Raw genomic sequence first — 6,594 nt, forward strand, 5'->3', positions numbered from 1 at the left:
GGTAGTACTACAAAAAGTACCTGTTAGCAGGTACCAGGGACTTTTTTCGTAATGGAAAACCAAAAAAGGCGAATAGAGTTGAGGCGAGTTGAGCAGCTACCATACAGTGGAAAAACGCCATTAGTGAGTAAATCTACTGAAATGGCCACCAAAACAGTGGAGTGTGATGTATAAGATGAGAAAGCAGAGGTTAAATCATGTATGTCATGGTTGTAAAAAAATAATGGTTATCCAACCAGAACAGAAGGCATCAATAAATTATTGGGGAGGGTCATACCTTTTTCCCAGTCAATTTGGAGGGTCATAGAAATGTATTACTGGCAAAGGGAGGGTTAAGTCTTTTTTGACTACAGATCCCAAAACTCCTCAGGTGGCCCCTTAAATAAAACACGAACAGTCCCTAATGTGAATGAAATGTGTGTAACTCCTACTTCTTGAGTTGGGAACATGAACTTCTATACACCAACACTGTCTCATCTTCTTCTTATCATTGCTATATAATTTGATTTCATCCACTCGCTTTCGGTCCTGCCAATGAATATACTCTAATCCACGAAAATGTGCAGTGTTTGAAGAATGTTCTGTGATATCAACTTCAGTCATGATACTATATAGCTAACTTGAGCTTAGTAATGAAATCCACTGATCAATATCAATATACAATGGTAAAATTGCAAGTCACTGTTCATTCAGACTATAGCCTCAACCTTGTTGAATAAAGTTCAGTCTGATTATGAAACTTTCCAACAGTATAATAGCGTTCCTGCTCAACTTCAGCCAAAACGAATAACAACGTTGTCCTGATTATAACCCAAGAATCTTTAAAGCATGTACTGAACATGTATGTACATGCATAAATATCAACCTGTATGTAATACTAATTAAGCAAAAATAATTTGTCATTTCAAACCTTCTTCCTCATAGGATGGTTTTCATTTTATCTGTAGCAATTGTGACAAAGACTAATGTCAAATCCTTACTTTGTCTCTATGAGCTGACAGTTGCGTTGGCACAGGCATACACTTGCCTGCAGGCCTTTGTCAAGTCTACACTCAAAACAATTAGAAGCTGCTGTTGCTGTTGCTATTGTGTGTATGTGTGTGTGCGTGTGTGTGTGCGTGTGTGCGTGCGTGTGTGTCTGTGTGTGTGTGTGTGTGTGTGTGTGCGTGCAAATGTGTCTGTGTGTACATGTGTCTGTGTGTACTCGCACCAGCTTGTGCCCCAACTCGGGCCAACCAAATGAGCTAATAGATAATGATGTGCATATACAGTATGCATGTGTGTTGTTTCCCTTCTCTGAGTTGGGCTGTATTAATATGACAAATGACAGACTTCCAGCGTCTCTATTAAAGAATGTTTTTCTATTATGTTCTCAGTGTTCAGTCAGCGGTGTACTAGACTCATCACAAAGCAGTAGCCTAACAATCTTAAATTGTATTTATTTATTTATTTTGGGGGGGAGGGAAATTGGCAGATGAGTCACCACTCCACAAATACTTCTCTTTAAACTGTGTGTGTGTGTGTGTGTGTGTGTGTGTGTGTGTGTGTGTGTGTGTGTGTGTGTGTGTGTGTGTGTGTGTGTGTGTGTGTGTGTGTAATTGCAACTATGATAGCCTTGGTGGATGATATTAACATATGGATTAGTGACAAAATGTTTATTCGGGTCGTGAAGCACCAAATGGCGAGATAATTGAGTGCTGAGGTTTATCCAAATTTGCTCTTGCAGTACCGACATCCTGAGGCAGTGGACAGATTTAGCAGATTATAGGCAGAGGGACACAATAAAGGAAATGTGGCACTTTGTGTGGATTCAGTGTAAATATCATATTAGAGAATTAAATCATATTGGGATTTGATAACTGGAATAAAATTCATATAATTAATTACATCTCTAATGCAAGTCACAGTGGAGAACAGGATGAAACACATCGCCACACACAGCGAGCGTCCGTGCGATGGCTGTGCATATCAATGACCTTTGCAACCGCTCCTTCTGCCTGATCTCAAGGTTACTCACAGACTCCTTTCTTCTGCTGTATCCTGAGCTCAGGGCGGTCTGCCTGCTGAATTCTATTTTATCATTAAGTTGCACAACAATTTTCTGGAACGTGCGTAGCGTTCACAATTGATACACCATGTTTAAATGTGTTAAAATAATTACAGGGACTGATGTTTTACAGCTCCAAGCTTCTAAACTGGTGAACTCACAAACACAATGCCGAAGATAAAAAAAAAAAATGCAACACTTAATAAGCAGGAGTTGTTTTGATGCTAAATAAACAAACACCAAGTGCTACAAATTATACTGTGCAGAGCATGAAATAGCATTTCATAATGGCCCCGTGGTGGTTTAGTCTAACTTTCTTGTTAAAAAACCCTCTATCCCACATTTATCTTTACGTACAAACATACTGCTTTACGCTTTCCAAATTGTAGGTCACAGTGCAAGCTGACAGTGCAGCCATAACAAAGGAAACAAGTTTACGTTGTTCAAACCAAAAAAGTTGTAAAAACCATTAGGCTAGCACAAAAAAAAGGAAATAGTTTATGACTCCTGCTACTTGTTTAATTGCTGCTGCAGTAAAGTTGTTGCTGAATTGTTGGTAAATGTGGTGCACTAATTTGCATCACCACGGTTCACCTTGAGAGCCGGCTACACACAAACATTCTCTCTCTCTCTCTCTCTCTCACACACACACACACACACACAGACACACACACACACACACACACACACACACATACACACACACACACACACAGCAGGAAGGTCGTTTGTGAATAAAGTGACCAATCAAATGAGACATGACTCCTTGCGACATAGAGGGAGATGCATGGGTGTGGCTGCATAGTTTTCTGATGAAAGGGAATCAAATGTGGGTGATCACATAGCAAGTCAACACGGTGATCATACGGATTTTGTGAGTGAGTGTGTGTTGTGTGTGAGCCTCAGGAATCGTGTAAATGTCCGAGCTTGAGGACTAGAGGAGTTATGCTGTATAGTATGCTGAGGCCAATGTGCAGAAAGAGAGGAAACGCAAAGAGAAACTGTGAGACAGAGACAGAGAAATGGACACAAGAGCGATTATTTGGAAACAGACTTCACCTGGAGGATAAAGGAATGAACAGAGAGAGAGAGCCAGTGACGAGTGAAAGCTGAGCTGAAGTGAGATGATTGTGTGTGTGTGTGTGTGTGTGTGTGTGTGTGTGTGTGTGTGTGTGTGTGTGTGTGTGTGTGTGTGTGTGTGTGTGTGTGTGTGTGTGTGTGTGTGTGTGTGTGTGTGTGTGTGTGTGTGTGTGTGTGTGTGTTATTCAGGCTGATTTTCAGTTTCTCCCTGTTTGGACCAGGCACTTTGATATTTTCCTGTCTCCAGAGGGAGAGACAGTTGGCTGCATGAGCCACTATTACTCATGTTAACGCTGGCGTGTCTTATCTTATAATATTAGATAAGATAAACCTTCATTGATCCCCAGAGTGAAGATTTGGATTGTTGCAGCAGCACAAGGACTGAGATAAGCACAGATAAATAGAGAAAATAAAAATAAAAGGTATTTAAAACTGAAATGAGAAAAGAAGTGAAATTAAGAGCTATACAAGAGCAATTACAGACAAAATTACAAAGCAAAATTGACAGTGGTGTGATGTTGATAAGTAGCAGCAAAGTCAGCAAAGTATAGTATAAACAGCATCCACCAGACTAATTTATTATATAAAAAAGTAATGATACTTAGTGTTCATTTGTATTATTATATAACTATAATATAATATATCATTAAATAAAACAGCATAAGATAATATTGTAACATACATAATAATATGGGATATACAATGTACCACATGGTAAAAGGGTGGGGCTGGGGGAGAGTGTGGGGTGCATTGAGTTGTGAACATCCAGCAGTGGTTGACATGTCGTGGAGGGGGTTGTCATTCCTGACAGCCTTTCAACTTAAAATGACAGTGAGATGAGAAGATGGCTATCAATCTCATGTCTTCTGCATAAAGTACAAAGCTAGAGTAGTTTAGTGTTAAAGCTGGAAGGAGGGGGAAACTCTGTCCAAAATACATCTCAGGTAGTTCTCAGGTTCTGTTAAACATGTGCATATATAAAATGTAAAAATGTGTGACTGTATGGAGAGTTACGTGTTTGAGCTTATTTCATATAACAGCAGTTTATCCATCCGGCTATCACGCAGGTTGCCAGATTGGTGCGCACTGTAGTCTGTTCAGGCTCAACCTCTCAACATTTCTGTGACGACAAACATTCAGGGAGCCATTGCAACCAGCTTTTGTTAGAAACAGATCTAACATGTGACTACCTCTAAATACACAAGCTGTTGTTTTTACATTTTTCTCCATGCATTTGCTGAGACAAGATACAACATGTCAAGTAGTAAAGTGTTGTGACGCTACTTTTTTCACTTGGTGCATTAAGTACACAGCTAGCCTGCCCAGATTGATATTGATATTTTTTCATTCTCAGACAGAAAGCAATAAAGTATATTTCAAAAATGTTGAACTATTCTTTTAAACTACAGCAATTAAGATCAACTAATTGACAGCAGGCTTAAAGTTCAATATTTGTCATTGTTGCTGATGCATTAGTCACAAAGTAACGCACCACATGGCACATATCTGGAAACATTGACAAAAGAAATGGAAAGAAAATCTAATCCTTTGTGTCTAACTCCTATGCAGGATATATCTCCTCTATCCCATCCTCTTCCCTCAAATCTCCTCTCCTCCCATGTCTCCTCTGTAGCTAGTTCGCCCTGTACCTGTTGAATAATTGATAGCTGTTTTGGTTTCCGATAAGGCGTTTGGGGTTCGCAGTGTGGGCTTTCTGCTTTCCTCACGGCAGATCACACGGTTCAGTCCATCCTTTCACTCTTCCCCTTCTTCACTCTGCCACAGTCTTGTTTTTTTTTTTTTATCTCATCTACTACTATTCCATATTATTCTGATATGTGCCACTCTCACACATTCTCTGCAACACGTTTGTATGCATGTACTGTATTGTAGCAAACATCCATTCCAGGTTTTTTCATGATAAGCTCTGGATATCTATCCTATTCTCCTGACAGTGATTAAAAAAAAAAACCTGCAAACATAAATTCAAATTTCCTTCTGAATATTACCATGGAAACAAAACCCATAGAGAACAAAAAATAAGTCAATAGGATAAGGTATTTAACATGCCTCTGTGAGGTGGCTCATACTGCAGTAGCCTGCAATAACATGCAGGTTGTTGAATGGGATTTGAACACTTTTAGAAAGGTGGGTCAAAATGGCAAGGATCATATCCCTGTTGGTTAGTTTTAAGCTTAGGCTGTCATCATCTGATATAAGGTAGGTCAACAAAGTTTGTAACTTCGACACAGGATACTGCTGATCATTTCCTAAGAGATAATTGTATATTCTTTTTTAGTTAACAAATTCATTCAACCTCATATGATCTATTTGCATTGAGCAATGTTGGCACTTCAGCTACTTCATAGTTAAAGGTCATTTTTCAGTCATTTATTATGGATGTTGTTTTGTCTACCCCCCCCCCCCCCCCGCAACAAATTTCAAACAGAGCACTTGATTATATGTTATAAAATGTTTTTAATATTAATATGCATGTACAGAAACTGCCTTACAACCGTCCTTTATTTGTTCCCTTGGCCTCTGAGGCTCTCTGCTTTGCTGTCTCTCATTTCCGTTCTGCTAACTCTGTGCAGTAAAGTGTTTAGAGCTCTGTATTGGTGGTTATCCGCCCAGCATGTGGGGAATTGAAGGAGATGGGTTAAAGAGAGAGAAGAGTTCATCAACCCCAGGACAACAAGTCAATTCCTCTTGATTTACCACATCAATTCCATCTGTCCTGCAGTGTTCCTACATAAAACACAAACACACACACACACGCACGCACACGCACATGCACGCACACACACACATATACATACATAATCGCTCAAATAGACACATGCAGACACACCGACTGCCGATTTACTCACAAGCTCTCTTTAACATTTTTTCCGTCTCTCTCTCTCTCTCTGTGTACTGCGGTATAGAGAGACAGGAGCGGCAGCAGTATCAGGTCTTACATAACTACATCACTGCATTAACGAGCCCATCTGCCTCTGACTGGTGCTTACACTTAGAGCTCTGGTAAAATGATACACACTTACAAGAGCTCAAGATATAAGACCACCCATCTGAACTGTCCCTATTAGCCGGCTGACCAGGTGAAAACAGATGTAAGCTTCCCTATTGTTTGTCTCGACTCAGGACATTTTCATTGTTTAATGGGAGATATACTCCTTATCAATGCACCTGGTTTGTAGTTTTATTGCCAGTTTTAACTTTTACATCCAATGGGAAAAACTATTGATATAAACACTCAGTTGCCGGTTTATAACGTTCACATAGCAAAAACTATTGTAGTCTAATACAACAGTCCTGCAATAAATCCAGGAATGTTATAATGTTCAAATGGGTGTAGATAGTCTTTCATTTTGTGTGCTTGTCTTTTCTTTGCATTGCTTCTTTTCTACTCCTCTGTCTAGAGCTGTAACAATCAGTCTATTTATTGATAGACAGAATTAATTCAA

At 39.5% G+C, this 6,594-nt stretch overlaps 1 protein-coding gene and 1 long non-coding RNA gene across 2 annotated transcripts in view; both read left to right on the forward strand.

Annotated features, from left to right (window-relative positions):
* rtn4rl1a (reticulon 4 receptor-like 1a) overlaps positions 1 to 6,594 on the forward strand; it is a 97,507-nt gene that overhangs the window by 4,411 nt on the left and 86,502 nt on the right. The gene's annotated exons all lie outside the window — the stretch shown is intronic.
* LOC116700220 (uncharacterized) overlaps positions 262 to 6,594 on the forward strand; it is a 9,485-nt gene continuing 3,152 nt past the window's right edge. Inside the window, exons 1-2 of the long non-coding RNA XR_004334603.1 lie at positions 262 to 416; positions 4,020 to 4,023. This is a non-coding gene — a long non-coding RNA (uncharacterized LOC116700220). The remainder of the gene's footprint in view (positions 417 to 4,019; positions 4,024 to 6,594) is intronic.

This window comes from Etheostoma spectabile, chromosome 13 (assembly GCF_008692095.1).
Source record: "Etheostoma spectabile isolate EspeVRDwgs_2016 chromosome 13, UIUC_Espe_1.0, whole genome shotgun sequence".
Classification (NCBI taxonomy): Eukaryota; Metazoa; Chordata; class Actinopteri; order Perciformes; family Percidae; genus Etheostoma; species Etheostoma spectabile.